General features: G+C 47.0%; 1 non-coding gene across 1 annotated transcript; it reads right to left on the reverse strand.

The window, feature by feature from the left end:
• Positions 1–693: 693 nt before the first annotated feature.
• TRNAS-GGA (transfer RNA serine (anticodon GGA)) lies at positions 694–768 on the reverse strand. Its single transcript has one exon. It is a non-coding gene; the product is annotated as a tRNA-Ser (tRNA).
• Positions 769–17,151: the final 16,383 nt, after the last annotated feature.

Genomic DNA, 17,151 nt, shown 5'->3' on the forward strand with positions numbered 1-17,151 from the left:
GTCGCCGCAAGACTTATTGCCGTCGGACTTCGAACCGGGAAAATCAGACATCCACCTGTCCGTAGCAATTGCTACAAAGGAAACCCATACGGGTTCCTCGAAAGAAAAGCCTTAGAGTTGAAGAAAAATTCGTCCTGGTCCGGGACTCGAACCAGGGACCACCGCCTTTTCGGGGCAGCCGCTCTGCCATCTGAGCTAACCAGGCGGCTAGCAGATGGCAGGGCGAAGTCGAATTTGTCGACAACACGAAGCATAGGCAAGAGTTTGACGTAGTAGTCCTGCGGAAACCCGGAAGGTGGAGAGAAGTAATGAATAAAGGAAAGATCAGACATCCACCCGTTTCGTAGCAATTGCTGCAAAGGAAACCCATACGGGTTCCTCGAAAGAAAAGCCTCAGAGTTGAAGAAAAATTCGTCCTGGTCCGGTACTCGAACCCGGGACCACCGCCTTTCCGGGGCAGCTGCTCTACCATCTGAGCTAACCAGGCGGCTCGCAGATAGCAGTGCGAAGTCGAATTTGTAGACAACACGAAGCATAGGCAAGAGTTTGACGTGGTAGTTCTGCGGAAACCCGTAAGGTGGAGAGAAGTAATGAATAAAGAGAAAATCAGACACCCACCTGTTCGTAGCAATTGCTACAAAGGAAACCCATACGGGTTCTTCGAAAGAAAAGCCTCAGAGTTGAAGAAAAATTCGTCCTGGTCCGGGACTCGAACCCGGGACCACTGCCTTTCCGGGGCAGCCGCTCTACCATCTGAGCTAACCAGGCGGCTAGCAGATGGCAGGGCGAACTCGAATTTGTCGGCAACACGAAGCATAGGCAATAGTTTGACGTAGTAGTTCTGCAGAAACCAGCAAGGTGGAGAGAAGTAATGAATAAAGGGAAAATCAGACATCCACCCGTTCGTAGGAATTGCTACAAAGGAAACCCATACTGGTTCCTCGAAAGAAAAGCCTCAGAGTTGAAGAAAAACTAGTCCTGGTCCGGGACTCGAACCCGAGACCACCGCCTTTCCGGGGCAGCCGCTCTACCATCTGAGCTAACCAGTCGGCTAGCAGATGGCATGGCGAAGTCGAATTTGTCGACAACACGAAGCATAGGCAAGAGTTTGACGTAGTAGTCAAACTACTTCTCTCCACCTCGCAAGTTTCCGCAGAACTACTACGTCAAACTCTTGCCTATGCTTCGTGTCATCGACGAATTCGACTTCGCCCTGCCATCAGCTAGCCGCCTGGTTAGCTCAGATGGTAGAGCGGCTGCCCCGGAAAGGTGGTGGTGCCGGGTTCGAGTCCCGGACCAGGACGGATTTTCCTTCAACTCTGAGGCTTTTCTTTCAAGGAAGCCGTATGGGTTTCCTTTGTAGCAATTGCTACGAACGGGTGGATGTCTGATTTTCCCTTTATTCATTACTTCTCTCCACCTTGCGGGTTTCCGCAGTACTACGTCAGACTTCGGACCGTATGACATACCCAAAGTTCCACTCTGGACGATGGCAAAGCCAACGGTGAAACTCTCAATCCATGGAATAACGAAGAAGTCGAAAATGCCGCTTGCTGAGCTCAAGCATTTCGTGCTATCATGCATTGCTTACATGTATGGATATTACGAACATGTTCTTACAGATGGTTCTGTGACACAGACCTCTTCCGTGGCGGCCTACACGGTTCCAGGAATGGGGATCGCACAACGGTTCAAGACAGGACACAGGACATCGTCTACAGCAGCTGAGTTAACCGGAGTTCGTGAAGCAGTTCGCTGCATACTGCAACAGAGTCTCGAGAAGTGGACAGTGTTCTGTGACTCAAAACCAGCACTGCAACTCATCAGCAATTATATGAATGACAGAACCGCATATAGTCCTCTGGTTTATGACATCATATCTCTGCTTGCTGAGGCGTCTCATTTCGGCCACACCATCGTGCTGCAGTGGATTCCTGGCCATTGTGGAATAGTTGGAAACGAACAGGCTGACGCGGAAGCAAGAAAGGCGCACACTGACGGAACCATTATAAAAATTCATTTCTCACGGTATGACATTAACGCCTTGCTCCATACCTCCATTAAAACTTCTACGGCGCGACATTGGGACAACCCTGAACGTCGACAAGAGCACCTCCATAGACTTGACGCTGGATTACAATTCCGGTTTCCACTTCGGTTGCGGAGAAGCCAGGAAACACTCATTCATCGATTACGGCTGGGTGTTGCATACACCCACCGATACCTTCACAAGATTGGACAAGCACGGGACGCTGAATGTAGCGTCTGTCACACTCTCGAGACAATAGCTCACGTACTTTGCGTGTGCCCTCAATATGCGGCAGAACGAAGAACACTCAAATCTACTGTTGACAGCTTGGACTCCCGCCCCTTTTCAGAAGAAAAGCTTTTAGGCGCGTGGAGGAGTGTTGACTGTGCCCAACGTGCCATAAAATCACTTTTGAACTTTTTAAGTGAGACTGGTTTAGACGATCACCTCTAGAAGCTATGAGACGTGTAGTCAGTGCGAAATGTATTTGCGCAATAACTTTTTGTGCCAAGATTACTCTTACGTGTATTGCGTCTACAGTGCGCATCCGCAGATTGGACAACGTGTATATAGTATCTCATTGTACCATAGCATAATCACCCACCACCTACCTTTCCCTGTATTTCCCACTTCCCCTTTCCCCAGTGAGGAGTAGCAGGCTAGAGACACGCTCTCCAGGCCGACCTCTCCTCCTTTCTGTTCATTAAAATCTACTCATCCTCCTATTGAAAGACAAAAATCTGTTTCTGCGTAACCTAATGTTAGCTCTCCTCATGCGTGAATCTTCCTTAATTTTGCATGTTCGTCTATTATTGAATTATCCTGATTTACCAGGACAAAACTGTGCTCGCATCTGAACTGCCCATTTCCTTCGAGTTTTTTTTTCAGCAGCCGTCCTTGCAAACGGGATCGACAAATACTGGTCTTCTGTGCGAGCTATCATAACACCTTCATACGCACGTTCATTACCGATAATGCCACAATGAAAACAGCTGCGGTTAACCTATTCGGTATGACGTAGCTGGTGTATACTCGCTGTATCTTTAATTTAAGAGTAGCAAAGTAAGCTTTTTGAGAGTTGATCACAAGTCTACCTTGCTCTGGATACCAAATTATAGTCACCTGCCCTTAGGGTTGAATGAGACACCAAGGATTCATGGAAAGTTTCGCTGCATGCGTTAAGCCAGATGGTAGCAAATCACTCTGAACTGATACAGTTTTGCAGAAAGAGGTGTGCGGTCTCTTAGTGGGTAGAACAGCTAATTGGTGATTAGGTGTGCGGGAAAGATGCCTTATGTGTACCCTGAGTGCTTCAACTGTAATGTGCGTCGTGATTAGGAAATCTCAAGCGACCGCGATAGTTGATGCATTGATACAATTCGAGGGAGGCCGAGACATATACGAAGAGCCTCATACTGGATAGTTTGGATTATACGTAGGCTCCTCTTGTTCAGTGTTGGTCAGGACGAGCAAGCTATATTGTAGAAAGCCTCAGAAAGAGCGCCCATATTGTTGGTGTGTTTTATTTTATTACAGTATGCTGTGGTCACGGAGGACCATGCAGGTGGGCTATTGTTTATACAATTGCACAATTTTGTGGCACGAATGAAGCCGCCCAGCACACTAGCACAGTGGAACGCGGCCACTCGCTCTTGTCGCTTCCTTTCCGCTTCCTTGCCCTTGGTGCGGGTGACATGTTAGCCCGCCGCATGCGCATTCGCTCATTCTTCTTCTGACGTTTGGTATCGGGGGAATCCACATTCTTGGGGCGCTTCTCCGAACCGCTTGCCGTGGTCTCATCACTGGGCCGCTTGGGACCCGTCCGACTAACTCGACTGCTGCAAGACGTCTGACAAAGGAGCGTTGCCGCGCCGCGCCGCTGTACCGTCACGTGATTGCTGAGAGATTGTAAGGGGGAGAGGCCGCTGCTGTGGCGGCGCAACTGCTGCTATGCGCCGCTGTGCCATCACGTGATTGCTGAGAGAGTGTGAGGTGGAGAAGCCACAGCTGGCACCGTTCCAGGGCACGGACGGACGGACGGTCGGACGCCGCGAGTATGAGCCAATAAAGGCTTTTGCCTTAATACCACTACAGCAGTGCAAGAATCACCCTCTCCATTACTTTGCCCACACAGCTGCGCAATGCTACGCGGCAGCATGATGAAAGTTTCAGACGGGATTCGCCAGGCTTCAGATGTAGAACTGCTAATAGCCATCCAGCTGAGCAGACACGTCATGCCTGCTCAGCGAGACAGCGCAGGGTTCTGTATGAAAGTGCATAAGGTACTCGTCATGATGTACGTCCGCACAAAGCAAATGCCGCCTTAGTTTCTGGGGGGGGGGGGGGGAAGTGAGAGGCCCATGCCGATATCACATGGGGGCTGAGGGCTGATAGAAGCTGGCATATTGGTGGGAACTGGTCACTTGGCTGGGCAGCCTCATACAAATCTTCTGCCACAGCAATATGTGGTCGCTGTTGGAAGACGACTAGGGCCTTGAATGGGGCCCGCTGAACGGGAGGCATTCGGGGGCCTCTTACCGTTCCCCATGAATGAAATAGAGGCTTGCGGGGCCTAGCGGTTCCTAGAGGGTCGTCCATTGCTGTGACTTCACCTTGCCAAAACGGTGTTGTACCTTCTTTTTCAAGCGCGTGGCTGTTCTTCGGTCAAGGAAGCATATATCATCGCATTGTGCAACTAATCGTTGATGCGTTCCGCAATGTATTAACGGAACTACCCCAAAGTGGTAGTGCGATGTATTTCAGGGCACCGTTCTCCGGGGTTGATTTTTAAAACTGGTACTAAGCAGAGATTTTCTAGCAAAAGGCGTTAGATACTGGATGACTTTTGTATTGTGATCCCAACGCGCCAGACAATTTCGCTGATTAAAAGTTTATTACTGAATATTTTGAAATATTGATCTTCATTTTTAATATCGCGGCAATTTTTATATCCGCTACCACTATGAATAATCCTCGGCAAAAAATGTGACTGTCTAAACTCGCATGTTTTAAAATCCGACGCACCCTGAAGTGATTTAACATTGCATTAACGGACATTTCTTCTAGAGCCGAATTGATGAAATATTTAGGACATTCACAATGCGGCAGCAATGACAGAAGTATCATACATAATAAAAACATAAATACATACCATCAGGATATCTGCATTCACTGGTCCGTCTGTCACATCCTGGAAACGAACGAGTCCAAGTCAGAACTTAAATGCAGTACCAAAGTATTATTCAGTTTAGCCGTAGGCATACTCACCAGTGCTAATTCTTGCGTGGTAAAGTTTTTTCTGACTACACTACTCAGAAAACTAGCACTTTTACGAGTCGGTTTGCTCTAATCGCAGAGAAACAAGCACCAATAATGATATTATTCTGGCTCCTCAAATAAATTAAGCGAATCTTGTTCTTAGGTAGTTGGTCGTTCATGTCATAAAGAAAGAGCGGAGCGAAGCCATAATTTCAAAAGATCACCGCACGAACTCTCTGTGCAGATGGTTAAACAGTGAAGCTGAAACCTGCGGCCCAGGTGTTCACCACTCGCTTAATCCCGACGGTTCAATGAACGACGGCTTGGTAGGCTGCCGGACAGTCGGTACGCATTTGCTGCTTGCGCTCGGCTGCACGAGCCTGTTCTTGTGCCCGGGAGGCAGCATCGGCATGGCGTAGACCGGTTCTGCTTCCAGCGTTACCGATCAAAAGCTGCGTGCTCCTAAGGAGTACGTATGACGCGTGGCCTACCCGTTTCGGAGTCGACGAGAAACTGCTGCGCGCCTGCTCGGCTGCGATGGAGAGCAACGAAGTCACTCCTGGCAAAGCTGGTCCAACAGCACCTAAATAGCACAACGCCTTTTCACTTCGATCCATTATAATTGCCATGTTATGTGGTCCGACAGCCACATAATCTAATGGGGATATTCCCGAGTAGGCAACAGTGGTTATCGCGTCACCCCTATCATCACGTCAGCCTGGTCAATGGAAATTTTGGGCCAAGTATATAGGTGACGTCATGGATCGGAGTAAGCAGGTGTTGTGCTATCTAGGTGGTGTTGGCTATATCGCGGGCCTCTCTTTCTATATTTTTTCGCGCATGCGAATCTGATTGCGCCGGAGGAGCTTTCGGCGTACAGGCGACTGACGGACTGACGAATCGGCTAGCCATATAGAGCTTTCGCTGTAAAACACAAACTTAGAGGACGTGTGCCACCTACTTGTACTCTTTGACCAAGTATTTGATCCATTTTCTGTACGCTATCAGGTAGGTGGCTTACAGGAAGTTGACCTACTACATGCTGCATGTTAGGTTTCCTGTCCTCGGCGTCTGGCACGGCTCGTTTTATTGCGATAGCAACTACATGGGCAATAGCGGCGCGTTCGCCGGGCGAGCGCGGCTCGATCTCGCTTGTGCGAGCGGGGATGGTGGGCCGAAAGCGCGCCTTCTCCTGTCATGCGCGAGGCACGGGGTGAGCCGAGGGGGGCGTTCTGCTCCGTGCGGGCGCCCTATCATGAAAGCGATTCTGCGACGTGGCCAAAGTGCGCGCCGGCGCTGGCCTCATCGTCAAAGCGATCTGCGATGTTTGCAGATTGCGCTTAGTGGCAGTAGCTTTGTATGCGCTGTGCTTTCGACGTTCCGTTCGCGTTGAAGCGAGAGATGGGCAGGTCGATTCGATCGGTGCTTCTGCCGCGATTTCTCACTCCAGCATTTCTGCAGCGACTTCCTGCGCTCATCGAGTGAGATGTGTTCATGTTTACCTATCCGCGTGATACAGTGCTTGATACTTTATTTAAAACACGTTGGCGGACTAGTTGGTTTGAATCCATGACAGAATGCGCGAGCTCAATTGAACAAGGACGTAGAAGAAACAGATACACAGAAACAGCGCTGTTTCAGAGTATATGTTTCTTTCTACGTCGTCGTTCAATCGCGCTTACATGTTATATCATTGTTAATTTAGTTAGTAAGCGAACGTCTACAAGTGAATGCGGCCGATAAAACTGATATCCTTGCTTCGTATAGCAATCTACTATTTTGCTATCTCAATCGCTGCTTAGCCTTTTCCGGAGAAAGTGCGATCTTTCTTTTTCTTTCAATGAACATGCAAAATGCAGTCGGCGGCAGAAGAATACTGTTCCCGTTTTAATGCCAATACGAAAGCATACGAAAACTTTTGCTATTCAGCTGACAGTAGAACGTATTGACGACTGACTCCTGTGGGACCAATCTTAATGTGGAAATGAGGATACCGTTACTAAGGTAAATATAATACATCAATTCATATAATTCGTAATATTTTCCTTTCGTAAGAAGAGAACAGAAAGGAGACATATTACTACCTTGTGTATCGAGCCTCGCTTCCACGTCTTCGGCAGCATATGTGGCTTGGAGAAACAATAAAACAATCGGAAACAACATGATCGGGAGAGTGTGCGTAGACGCCATCGGTCTGGTCGACGCTCGTGGGCGAGTTGTGTACAGAAGCAGAGGCACGGCGTTTATATTTACTCCCCGATTCTCCCATTTCGCAGCTGGAAACGTGATTTAACCAATCATGAGTTCTTTTTCCTGATACTCCCTAACACGTCAGCACAAATCACGTTTTACGGACTAGAGATCAAGCTCAAAAATAATATACTTCCTAAGATTTATAACTTTGTTTTCAATTTTATTGTACCATGAATATGTAGGTGTCTATGTATGGAAGCGCGGAGAACACGAACGAACGTGAACGACCAAAAATATAATAAATTTTAAAATATATATGCACATAAAATGTGATTTCTAAGCGGATCTTCTTTTGTTTATCTGCTCCATCTGTGTCAGTTCTAAGGTAGGGCAGTTGTCTACACGGGTAGTTATACATCAATAAATTGCTGCTTGTCTGAACCAAGCTGTGCTTAATATTTTCTAAAACGTATGTTTTCGCTAGTAAGAGTAGGTGTTCTAGTGGCATATAAAGCGGTAAATATTAGATCCGCCATGGCGCTTAAAAGAACATATGACAACAGAAATCTTGTTTTTAACACTTTCTCCTTGCATGCCGACGATTTCGCTCGGCCAGAAAAAGGGTGCTCAATAATCCTTTAAAGGAGCTTGGCCCCGCCATGAACGTCCCCTTCTTGCTTTCGAGTGGAGCTTCCACATTGGCGTAAAGGCACCAGAATATTTGTACTGCAATGAAAAGCTTCATCCTTGATTCAATAATTAATTAGAGCGCCAAGCATAAAAATTGGGAGGACGGTTAAGCTTCGCCTTTAAGAGTGAGACGCCTAAAGCATTCAAAGAACCCTTACTGCTTTTCACGCTTCCCGGCAACTGCAGCTTATGTGACCGTAACGTTTACCGGGAAACACTGGCTGCGAACGCTATGCACGAAGGCGAGCATCCTGGTAGAAACGCGGCCTCTTGCGTGGGTCGATCTCCTGTTATTGTTTCGCACTTTTAATATTGTTAAGAATGAAGAATGGTATTATTTACAGCGAAAATGGTAGAAAACACATGGGACGGTCCGTAACAGCCCATCACTCCGAATACCTCGCGCCGCGTCTTCTTCTTTTCCACGCTCCTCCGGTGCGGCGTTACATTTTCCCTCGGAGCAGACGAAGCTCACCGAGCGAGTCAAAGTGCGCGTTGATGGTACGGTTACAAATCATGCGACGAGCACAACTTGCGTCTTGCGTTAACGGCGATTATCAGCTGTCACTTTAGCGATGACATAGGTCACTTCACTCAAGCATTTGAGAATGACGACGGGGCTGAATACTTCGAGAGAAGCTTTGGCAAAGTCCCCTTTTCCGAAGCGGTGTCTACAGCCACACGAAGTCACCGGTTGCGAATCTGACGGACAATTGTTGTGCGTCGAAGCGAACCTCAGCATGAACATGGGACGATAGGGCTCTGAGTCGGGCAAGTAGACGTGCTTCTTCACCATGACAGAATATCTGCGTGACAGAAGCGTCGTCGTTAGGTGAAAAAGGAATTATTGTGTCGAGAAACCTTTGAGGATGCCGAGCGTAGAGGAGGAAGAAAGGTGCGTATCCTCTGACTCCATGTTTGGCTGTGTTCAAGGCATACGTGATGAACGGTAATACAGCACGCCAGTTCTTATGATCCGCTGAGATAGACATTGAAAGCACGTTGACGAGGGTACGATTGGTGCGCTCAGTCAGACCATTGGTTTGCAGATGGTAAGGTGTAGAATGGCGATATTGAGTTCCACAAAGGTGTAGCAACTCTTCCACGACGCCAGCGGTGAACTGCCGTCCGCGATCACTTATCACCACACGAGGAGCTCCATAGCGCAGCATAATCGAATGCAGAAGAAACCCCGAAACATCGGATGCTGTAGCTGAGACAAGTGCCATTGTTTCAGTATAACGTGTAAATAATCCACGCACACGATTATTCAGCAGCAGCCAGTGGAAGACGGGGAAGGGACTAAGTAAACCTATGCCCACTTTCTCAACAAGTGAAGTCGGCGGTCTAACCGGATGCAGAGTTCCTGCAGGAGCTGCAGTCGGTTCTTTGTGACATTGGCAGACATCACTGTGATGTGTGTCGTGCGCGACACGGTGCGGTGATTGGAGACTGTGATGTGCGTAGTGCGCGACGTGGTGCGGTGGTTGGGAAGGGCAAGAAGCAGGCAAGTAGTCCGCTCGCCGAGCCGATTTCCGTGCTGGATGGAAAACGACAACGTCGAAGAGCATCCGGCACGTGTACACGCGGCCCGAGAAAAGAAACTAAAAGAAAAAAAAGCCAGCCCATTTAGAAGAAACCACGGAGCGTCAAGCAGCCAATGAGCAAACGACGAATCGGCCAGAGCTGCAGAAAAGCTAGGCGCGCTGGCAGGAGAAGGGGGAGACCCGGGGAGAGTTCCAGGAAGCGATGCCAGGAGAAGACCGGCCACCCGAGCGGGCGTTGAAGACAGGCCGTCGGGTATCAGACCCGAACCACCACGACTTCACCCGGTTGTGGCCTCATGCCAACCCGTTCCTGTGCGTTGCCACTCTATTCGATCGTGAACCGCCGCCCGAGGCCGGCGAGCCTCTGCGCCCGTGGGCGGGACGAGAGCAGTCGGGCTACGGGCTCGAGTTCTACGCCCAGATGCCTGGCCAGAACGCCGCCGCCATCTGCTCGTGCCGCCAAGCCGCATGCCTTCCCTCTCCAAGCCAGAACTGCCACACTCTGGTCGCCCGGTCAACGGTCCAACACCCCGACCTTTGGTGAGACCGACACCACTTCTGTCGTCATCCTGCCTCCGCTTCTCCACGTCGAGGCTACTATGCGCCCTCACAGTCGTGGTCAGCCCGGACTCGCGTACTGTTAATACCATCGTAGCCCTAAGCGCGTTTCTTGCCGTAATGTCCTTTGGAGTGTTAATTTTATGGTTTTTTATTCTCGTTCTATTTTTATTAAAAGTTTGTGTGTCTGTTTTTGAGACAAATGGCTTTGTACTCAATTGGGTTCTCGGATGCTCCACCTCAGAGAACCGTCTGAATCTTTAAACAAAGGAACCTGCATAATAATCACAGCTGGCGACATACTGCTTGATTGTCTTGCACGATTGAGGCCAATAGAAACGTTGTCGGAGGCAGTGGAGCGTTCGAGCGAATCCTTGGTGAACGGATGTAAGGTTGTCGTGCATGGTCCGAAGTACAGCAAAGCGCAGGCATTTTGGGACGACGAGCAGCAGTGGAGTACCGCTGTTTGAATAATTTTTGTGGTAAAGCAGACCGTCACGAATCACAAATGGCGTAGCCCGTTCTGTGGGTCGCATCAATAAGCGGCTTTAGTGAAGGGTTGCGCTGTTGTTCGTTCTTGAAGACGGCAAAGTCAGGAAAGTGTGATGAGATTGTAGTTAAGTAGTCAACGAAATCGTCATCATCAGTACCCTCGCTCTGAGAGGGCAGACGAGATAAGCAGTCGGCATCCACCGCTCTTATAAGCAACAGAAAAGTCGCATTCTTGAAGACGCAAGGCCCACCGAGTCAACCACCCGGCTGGGTCACGCAGTCCAATGAGCCAGCAGGGAGAATGATGGTCGATGACAATCTTGAAATGGCGGCCATACAAATAAGTTCTGAACTTGTGGACGGTGAAAAGAGCAGCAAGACATTCCAGTTCTGTGGCTGTATAATTGATCTCTGGTTACGTCAAAGTACGACTTGCGTACGCAACGACGTGTTGCCGTCCGTCATGAAACTGGACGAGCACAGCACCAATGCCCACACCACTTGCATTAGTATATAGTTCGATGAACGCCTCCGGATCGAAATGGCGGAGAAATGGCCCAGAGGTTAGCGAGAACTTCAGCTGCAGGAAAGCAGTGTCGCATTGAGCGGACCATATGTAAGGAGTGTCCTTACGGAGCAGGTAAATCAGCGCACAAGCAAGCTGGGCGAAGTCTTTAATAAACCTGCGAAAATAAGAACAAAGGGCCAGGAAACTGCTGAGGTCTTTCACTGTCTTCGGCTGCAGAAATTTGCGAACAACAGAAATCTTTTGGGGAGCTGGTCGTATACCGTCCTTGTCGACGAGATATCCCAGCACAAGGGCTTGACGCTCACCGAAACTACACTTCTTAGAGTTTAAAATGAGGCCAGTCTGTCGGATGCAGTGCAGAACAACGCCGAGCCGCTTTTTGTGCTCGTGCAAAGTTCGGCCAGAAATTATCACGTCATCTAAATAACACATACAGATCTCCCATTTGAGACCACGGAGGATGGAGTCCATAAATTGCTCGAAGGTTTCTAAGGCATTACATAAGCCAAACGGCATGACGTTAAACTCATACAGTCTGTCAGGCGTAACAAAAGCGGTCTTTTCTCTGTCGGAAGGGTGCATCGGTATCTGCCAGGACCCAGACCGGAGGTCAATCGACGAAAAGTACGATGCGAAGTGAAGGCAGTCAACAGCATCGTCAATCCGTGGTAAGGGATACACGTCTTTCTTTGTGACGGCATTCTGTGACGGCATTCTTTGTGACCAATCTGCTTTACTGGTTGCCATTTCATGCTTACACAACTCTCGATTGTGGGAGAGCCGCTTTTTTTCTCATAACCCTTTTTTTTCATTAATTTTCTACAAACGGCCCATTTCTTGGCCGATCCCCCACGGTGGGTATGTGCCATTTGTACAGAGGACCATAATCATGATCATATTCTTCTTCAAGTGGGCTGCATAATTACAACAGACAGTGAAGAAAAACTAAATGTTGGACATTTGAGAAAACAGGCTCACAAAACAAGAATTTTCAACGTCTTTTACTGCCGCGATCGGTCACGAAATACAACTTTCTTGGGGAATATTATTCCCACTTCCTTCGTTCTTTTCTTTCTTCATTCACCGTTATCAACGTTTCTCGTTCATAGTACTTGAGAGCAGAATCTTTCCTATACCAATTCAGTCCTGGGGAGGACTGAGGGGGGCGTTAATTGTGTCGTGGGGCCGTCATTATATACGAGCACATGACACTACACGGTTTCGTGTGTACATATGTTGTCACGTAGTAGTGGCGGTGAAGAAGGAGCAAAACTGTGAATGGCCAAACTAGCGTTTTGTTGAGCGAACCTGTGCCCTCAAAAGCAGGCTACACTCAAAGAACGGCGATAGCGGCGAACACAGTCGGCGATCGTCGAAAATTTGATCTGCCGGTCAAGCGTGACGGCTTTTATAAAAGGGTCATCGAAGGTTCATTAATCCCTGCTGCCCGCGTGTCTTCCACAAAGTTCTACATAATTCGCGTCACACATTCAATCAGATTACGCTAGCTTCGGTGGCAACTGACTACGTGTAGAACCTTCCATAACATTCGAGAAACCTCCGACACACAGGGGCGCGTCCCGCGCTGAGTGATAACGTTTATTAGACGCTGAAAGGAGGTCACCCGAAAAAGATAAACTAGACGTGTTAATATAACACATCTATGTGATGCGAACAATCTTATGATAAACTCGGCTGGTCGTTTTAGAGTGCAGAGCTCATTACATTTGGCTGGTTGAAATTGACGCTCGTAACGCATTCAGCTGGCCGATTCTTTCAGAGCACCATGCTCATGATCAGTGCACTCAGAAGTGCTCTCCCTCTTGATGGGAGAGTGCGACCAAGTTCTGGAGAGAGCGTTCGTCCTGTGGCTCCTGGCAACTTGCCTTGCTGGTTGCCGCGGAACATGCGCGCCTTGATTGTTCACAAAAGAAAACGCGCTGACGAGTTTCCTGTTCCGCACTCCGACTGCTCCGGCACGTGGCTGCACGTTCGACTCGGTCACGCTTCATCTGGCTAAGATCAAGAGCGGGACCCGTGTCGTTGCAATCCGAATCCGACCGCGGTAGGTAACAACCGAATATACCATTAGTTGAAATTTAGAGCTTGCCCCGTCAGCTTCTCCTTCGTATAGTGTCATGTCTCAAAATTCAGGTACACTGACACGCCCAGGTTGCTATTCTATTCTATATAAGCAAATAGGCGCAAGGAGCATGCAGATTTCGGAGATCGGCAGGATAATAGCATCTTGGCCCTCGAGAAAAGTAGAGGTAAGGCTATCCGTTGTGCAGATGGTCTCAGTTTGGGCCGACAACCATCCATTAAGCCGACGACTGAGGCCGGCGGAAAGGGTGGACACCTAGCAAATCCTCCTCCTGGGTCACCCTCGTCTGGGTGAATTTTGTGTTTGTCGGCCCGGATAGTATCCTGCTAAGCGTGGACTAATTCGAGACAGCGTTCCCCACCCTGCCGGTACAATGTCGGATATTGGTCGGTACTTGCGGCGCTTGACCACGCTGGGGAGATAAATAACCGACGAAGACGAAGTAAATGACGAATGAGAAAAGACATTGTTAGATGTTTTGCGCAAAAGTTAGGGATCCGAAATACTTTGAGGACTGAACCAAAACCGCACGGAATACAACTCTGAAGTAAATCGGTATGAAAGTCACACTGTAAATCACGAATCGCCAAAATACACAGTGAGCTTGTGTATACAGTTTACTGTTTGGGAATATAGCAAGCAGCTGTCAAATTTCAGGGGGTTATACACGCTGATAACTCTGACTGGTAAATTGCTCACTCTGTGGTGGCGCCAAGTAAAAAAAAAAGCATTCAATGAAAGAATGCCTTCAACCATGCAAACACTGTGTTGTGCAAGAGATGGCAAGACGGCGAGACGTGCGATAAAAAGTTTTTCATGTAAGCCTTACATGCGAGTATCTTGAGGGACGTGCTAAGTAGATGTAGAGTAGATAACTCAGAACGCCGAGTGCGCATATAGGCTAACTGATCACCGCGGTCTTTCCAACATAGTCTGTGAAATATATGCAGATCTTGTAGTAAATAGCTTGGACAATGACATGGGTCAGTTTGTCACACAAAGATGAAGATGATGCGTAATTACGACGACGCCGAAAAAAATCTGCTAGTGCTAACTGATATTCAAGGACGTAGATCATTTCAATGAATAAATCATTCAATCACTCTAGCAATCAATCACTTTATTCCAACATCAAAGGAGACATGTTATTAGTCACCACAGAGATGCTACAATGTAAGAGGAAAAAGCCCTCAAGGCTTCGCAAAGGCCTTCATCCCGTTTTGTAAGGCAACAGCAACACCAGTGTTCGCAAAAAAAAAAAAAAAAAACTGGAGTCTAATACAATGTCAGACATTGCAGTAAATCTTATAGTGAGTGCATATTACACGCACGTGTATTATGCACGGAAACTATAGTTTGTAGAACAGGAACTTTTCATTATTTTATTGTTGCATAGGGCTTATTATTATTGCAAGTAAGTAGCGTATAATTTGGCGACCGTGATTAGAACGTCTCTAAGAATTTTTTCCATCTGTATAACGCGTGTATTCCAGGGGCGGTCGTGAAGGATTAAATCCGTTAACTCTCCCAAGAAAGAATTTTTATTAACGTGATAGCATTAGATCTCTATGTTTCAAGGTCACGTTGTGAAATACAGAAAATAGCACGTGACCTAAGGAACACCAGAAGCGAAGTAAGGTATGTCCAGCCATGTATAAGAGACGATTAATGATTATCAGAGTTAATCAATGATTTATTAGGGATTGGATTACAGTGGACTAGGCTGGATTAGGGTGCATTAGGGTGATTACGGTAGATTAAGGTATATTATGAAACATTATGGTGAAATAAGGTGGGTTAAAATCGACTAAGGGGTGCTAAAATAGATTAGGGAAGATTAAGGTCGATTAAGGTGGAATAAGCCGTATTAGGGTAGTATAAAGTAGATTAGGGTGTATGAGGGTGAATTATGGTGTATTAAGGAGGATTATGATGTACTAAGAAATATTAAGGTCGATTAAGGTGGACTTTGGGAGATTAAGGTGGATTTGGATGGAGTAAGGTCGATTGGGGTGGGTTAAAGTCGATTGAAGTGAATTACAGTACACTTTAGAATGATTTCGCCTTCGTGCCACTTAGACGATAGCTAAGGACACCTGGGAATTTTTTTCCCGACTAATGCGATATCGTTTTAATAAAAGTTAATTATAGATGTCAGATACTAGTTGTAAATGGCTTGAGTGTGTGCATCCACTGGAACACCCACAATCGTCCACACAGCTTTTTTTTTTATGTGGTTTACATGTCCTGCATAAGTTCCTGTTGGTTGTACCACATGGCCAATAGCAGTAATTTAATGCAAATAAAAATGGAGAACGATACAACAGGAGTTGAATTCTTTGTAGCAAAACAAATCGCCACTGCGATAAGGCGCCTACGGTGCGGGAAAGTGTAGCATGAAAAAGCTCGGCCTCGTGTTTCCAGAGCATAATTCTCATGAAAAAGCGCACCTAAGCTTTTAACTCCAGGTAAATATCAATAGGGGAAGGCCACAATAATATACGCGGGCTTGTTTCTTGGTCGAAAGAATACAGCTTCTGTTTTCGTCGCGTTTACTCTGCAGCGATAGCTTATGCTCCATGGGTTAAGTAATTCGAGGACACCATGTTCTCTGTTGCGTAGTGTATATAGATCGCAGTACACGAAAAATAGGCTCGCGTCATCCGCATAAGTAATGAAGGTTGTATGTTCACCAATGTTTGCTAAATCATTAAAATACAGGTACACTAAAAAGAAGTGGGCTCAGGATGCTGCCTTGTGGTATGCAATGTACTATATTTTTTCTTACTAGGTCTGCAGTAATTATTGCAGCTCTTTGCTGAAGATATTGAAAGTTAACGTGTATGATGGCCAGCAAGTTACCCTGAAATCCATAATGTTCCAGTTTTTTTTATAAGTGTAAATGGTCAATTCTGTCAAAGGCCTTGAAGTAATCAGTAAAAATCCCGAGTGCATATTGTTTCTTTTCGAATGCATTCAGTATGATATTTTTTTCAACAGGAGAGCGGTTTTGCTGAACGCAGCTTTGCGAAACCCAATTCAGCAGGCGTAATAATATTACGTTTATTTAAAAATGACTCCATTCGTTTATGTATAATTTTTCGATTACATTGCAAATTACCGCCTGAATTGAAACTTCTCATATGTTAGTTTTGTCGCCACGTTTGAAAATATTAGAAACTTTGGCCTCCGGAAGACGCCAAGGAAATGTGCCGAATGCAAATAATAAATTAACGATCTATTTCGATCTACTTTAGGAAGATACCAACGACGTGCTTAACTGGCGCAATTTGTAGGCCATCCACGTCGCAACAGCTACCGGTATTAAGACACGTAATTTCAGTCGTGACCTCTTGTGTAGTTAACGGAAGCGGGAAGGCAGTTTCCCTGATTTGTGAGTTCATAAACCGTGCAAAATGTTGATCACGTGAGCTCTCCTCAACCGACGTAAAGAAGTCATTGAAATGCTAAGCTAGATCATTGCCAGTAAATGTTTTATTGTCCACATTGATTTTGCTCGGGCATGCGTTTTCGTTTGAGCATGAATTAAGCAGTCTATTTAATTTCTTTTTTTCCATCTCTCTTCAGTTGTACTTGTTCCTTCAAGGTCGTAAGCACGCCTCATCCCATGATATGTCTTTGGCACAACAGACAGATGTTATTAAAGTATTCAAGTTTATTTTTTCACACTTTTATTTGACGCTCACTACACTTGGATTTGCAGCAGATGATCCTGAAGAACAAAACAGAA

The sequence above is a fragment of the Dermacentor andersoni genome, chromosome 4 (genome assembly GCF_023375885.2).
Source record: "Dermacentor andersoni chromosome 4, qqDerAnde1_hic_scaffold, whole genome shotgun sequence".
Lineage (NCBI taxonomy): Eukaryota > Metazoa > Arthropoda > Arachnida > Ixodida > Ixodidae > Dermacentor > Dermacentor andersoni.